Consider the following 4,773-nt stretch of genomic DNA (forward strand, 5'->3'; position numbering starts at 1 on the left):
TTCCCCCAGACTATGGCAGCCTAGTCAGTGACAGAGCTGGGCAGCGCCTTGTACAGTGGCACTCCGAGACGCGGAGGTGTCGACATCGGGTTCAGCAGAGGACACAGCTTGCGTAAACGTTTGCAGAGGCTAGATTTCACTTCCTGGATGAGTTGGTGCCAGGTAAGCCAACGAACCAGAGTGACGCCACTACAGCGCGCATTCGGTCTCCAGCCTACAGGGCTTCCGCCGACGTTGATAGATGCACATCTTCTAGAGTGGCACGAAGCGTGTCTCCGCGCCGTTGAATTTGAGGTGCCACTCGGCGAGAGTGTCGGGGCGACGTCAGCGTAGCCAGCTGCACGTGGTCAATCTTGGGCGTGTCTGTCATGTAAAGCGTATACAGGAGCTGTCCCAAAAGGGAGCCCTCTGTCAAGCCTGCTCGGATTCGACGAATTGTATATGAACCGTGAATTTACTTGCAAAACTTTTTCTTAAGAATTTACTTTATTTACTAGCGATTCATCAAAAAGATTAAGACATTTAATCACACTATGTGAGTGTAGAAGTAGTTGCCAGTGGGTAACTGATGAAAACAAATCAAATTTCTTTCAACGAATGGAAATTTTATTCCTAAAAGCCTTTTTTTGGTTTTTTTTCTTTAGAAACAGATTTAAAATTATAATCAAAAAGCACCCTCTAAATATCAAGTTACAATTTATTCAGAGGCAGAAAGAACAAATTTTTGACAGTATAAGCTTTCGGGCTGAGAACCTTGTCGCTCACTTTTGACACGGCCGTAGTCACGACCGCTCACAACAACCTCTGAAAGACTACACTGGTACAAATCTGCAACACACCAGATTACTTTAAACTAAAAGTATTTTAACAACTCACACAAGCACCTAAACTATGCACCCCGTAGGAGGGATGGAAATGGTACAAAACACTAAAATTAAAAGATTAACTTGCCACCGAAGGTGCAATATGATTTTATTAAAAAAAAGCTTTTACGGTGGAAGAGTGGCAACTTTATATACTAAAATAACCATTTAAGGTTAGCGAAACATGCTCTACATTACAAATATACCGCCTCTCAAGATGATAGGCAAGATAAAAACATATTTAAGGAATTCGGCAGTTAACCAATAAATTCGTTAACACCGAATCCGACAACATGACAAAGGCAGCTATTAACTTATGGCAGATTGACAGGGACATTACTGAACAACCCGAACAGCAGGTTGCTCTAACCCGCCCCTACTCCACAAGGGAAAAACAGACCACCCAATTCACAAATAACCACCTTCCCGCAGGTGGGAAAACGGAGAAGAATGGTGGGACGACCCCAAAACAAAGCCTCTGGTGACCTCACCAAGAAAACAAGTATAATTTAACAAGTAAATGAAACAACATATCTCCAATCTCTTAACTTCTAATAAACTGCGATTTCTGGCGAGACCTGGCGCAGCACTCCCAACGCTCTCACGAACCGTCCGCTGCCAGCCGCTTCAACGGACGCAGGAAGGCGCGCCGATCTACCGTCTCACGGCGTCGCAGCTCGCACCGGCCAGACCGATGTCGTGGGTTGACTACTGTTGCTCTCGTGTCGGCCGCGAAGCCACTACCCCTCGCTATACGGCGCGGCCCACTGGACTCAGGTGGCGACCTCACACGCGCCGATGCTCAAGGCGGACAAGTCATCTTGTGTCTCAGTGAGCGACCGACCAACCGATCGATCCAACCGCTAATGACCGCTGTCCGAGCAACTCGAGCAGACTGGCGGCCTAACGCACAGACTCAGACGCAGGAACTCAGCCCCGAGCGGGTGACCACTAGCTGAGTTCTGTTACTGGCGGAGTGGCAAGATTCTCATTTTTCCGGCTTTAAAGTTTGATCCAAACGACAGACATACTAGCACTCCGAACGACAGACAGACACTAACTGCCTAACAAATGCGAACGAGAGACAAACCAGCAACTGGTGACGAGTGACTGACCCAGAGTCACTCCGGCTGACCAACTCCCGACTCGCCGCCTAGCGAGCCCATAGCGCCCCTTAAATGTACGTGAACAGACAACCTTTCCCCTTTCCCACTAGAGGGAGACACCAAAGCTGCGATTGCCACAGCGGTGCCACCGCCAGAAACGGAGGGCGACTGCTTCACACTACGCACTGCGGCGCGCTCTTCGAAAAAGCAATTTTTACCACGGCTCACTATACAGTCCATAGTCCGCCCTTTCAAGGAAGGCCCTGCCGTCTAGGATTGAGCGTATGACGCGTCCCCTGCATCCCCTGCTCGAGTAGTTTGAACAAGAGGCGGATGCGCCAGACGGTGTCAAACACTCCTGAGAAGTCCAATGACATCACACCAAAGTAGTCAAGGTGTTCCAACGTATCGAAAGCCTCTTCAACCAGTCACAGGAGTTGACGTTCTGTGACAATCACTTGAGGCAGACTCCCTCGAAACCCTTGGAGCGCGTCGGCAGAAGACTAATGGGGCGGCTACTCTGTGCAAGACGATGATCTATCTCCATCTTTGGGATGGCAACCATGAATCCCCATTCGTCTCCGCTGCGATTATGTATTTTCCTTGCCGCATCACGTGCTCACAACGCCACGAGGCGACATTCAGCCTCACGGTTGGAAATGGACACATAGTTTCTCCACAACAGCGTACTTTTTATTAACACTCCTTGTCTTTTTTTATCGTTGGCTTTAATCATCCCCAACTTGAGAAATGAACAAAATTGTACACTATTTGACGCGTGGGCGGTGTGGTCGAGCGGTTCTAGGCGCTTCAGTCAGGAACCGTGCGACTGCTACGGTTGCAAGTTTGAATCCTGCCTCGGGCATGGATGTGTGTGATGTCCTTAGGTTAGTTAGGTTTAAGTAGTTCTGAGTTCTATGGGACTGATGACCTCAGATGTTAAGTCCCATAGAGCTCAGAGCCATTTGAACCTTTTTTTTTTTTTTTTGACGTGTTTTTGGCGTATCAGCAGTTGTCATTCACGTCTTCTCTGAACGTTAGGCACAATAGTGGAGAAAATAGAAAGTGAAGTGGAACACTGTCGCATAGCATGCTGTAATAGAGCACGCGCCTGCCGGTCGGCAGCGGCGCTAATAAATCCGCTGAGCCGGCAGTCCCTCCAGCTGAGTGGAGGCGGCAGCGACTGTACGGCGCGCGGCCTATAGAAACAAATCCGTGCCGTTTGCGCGCTCGTCCATCATCGTGTCGTGTCGCAGACCCCGTGGATTATGTCGCGGCCGCTCTCCCACTCGCCGACCGGCCTCCTGCGGCGCTTCTCCCCTCCCCTCCCCCGAGGAATCCGGCTTCCGCCTATTGAGACCACATCCCCGACCGCATCCGCATTCGCTACATTCTACAAGTCCTTCCCCACAAATGCCAGTTGTCGCTTCTCTGCAGGTGGCTTTGGCTGCAAACAAGTTTGCATAGAGCGACGTATGTGCAGTGATTCGGAAACACGGAGATTCTTTTACTGAATCTTCCTGGCACACTAAAACTGTGTTCCATACCGGAATTCGAACTCGGATTCTTGCCTTTCGTGGACAATGCCTTTAAAACTGAGTTATCCATGGGTCACTCACATCCTGTCCCTACAACTTCTGTTCGGCCTGTATCTCTGTGTTACATTCCACATTTCACAGAATCTCTCCCACATACCTTGCAGCACTTGTACTTGTGAAAGAAACTATATCGTAGACAAATGGTGTAGATATTGTTTCCAGAACGCAAACAAGATGAGAGCATTATCTTCGAAACTTCGAACTTTGAGTTTCAGGTCCTGGCCCGGCTCACAGCTTTAATCTGCCAAAAATGTATCAAACCAGGGCCTGTTCAGTTAGAGAGTCAAATATTTACTCAAGGCCTTGTTATTAGTGCACATACGGTTTCACATTCTGAAGGTGGCAGGGGTAAAATACAGGGAGCGAAAGGCTATTTACAATTTGTACAGAAACGAGATGGCAGTTATAAGAGTCGAGGGGCATGAAAGGGAAGCAGTGGTTGGGAAGGGAGTGACACAGGGTTGTAGGCTCTCCCTGATGTTATTCAATCTGTATATTGAGCAAGCAGTAAAGTAATCAAAAGAAAAATTCGGAGTAGGTATTAAAATCCATGGAGAAGAAATAAAAATTTTGAGGTTCGCCGATGACATTGTAATTCTGTCAGAGACAGCAAAGAACTTGGAAGAGTAGTTGAACGGAATGGGCAGTGTCTTGAAAGGAGGATATAAGATGAACATCAACAAAAGGAAAACGAGGATAATGGAATGTAATCGAATTAAGTCGGGTGATTAGATTAGAAAATGGGACACTTAAAGTAGTAAAGGAGTGTTGCTATTTGGGAAGCAAAATAACTGATGATGGTCTAAGTAGGGAGGATGTAAAATGCGGACTGGTACTGTCAAGGAAAGCGTTTCTGAAGAAGAGAAATTTCTTAACATCGAGTATAGATTTAAGTGTCAGGAAGTCATTTTTGAAAGTATTTGTATGGAGTGTAGCCACGTATAGAAGTGAAACATGGACGATAACTAGTTTGGACAAGAACAGAATAGAAGCTTTCGAAATGTGGTGCTACAGAAGAATGCTGAAGATTAGATGAGTAGATCACATAACTAATGAGGAGGCATTGAATTAAACTGGGGAGAAGAGGTTTTTGTGGCACAATTTGACTAGAAGAAGTGATCGGTTGGTAGGACACGTTCTGCGGCATCAAGGGATCACCAATTTAGTATTGGAGGGCAGCTTGGAGAGTAAAATCGTAGAGGTAGA

This window comes from Schistocerca cancellata, chromosome 5 (assembly GCF_023864275.1).
Source record: "Schistocerca cancellata isolate TAMUIC-IGC-003103 chromosome 5, iqSchCanc2.1, whole genome shotgun sequence".
In the NCBI taxonomy this organism is placed as follows: Eukaryota; Metazoa; Arthropoda; class Insecta; order Orthoptera; family Acrididae; genus Schistocerca; species Schistocerca cancellata.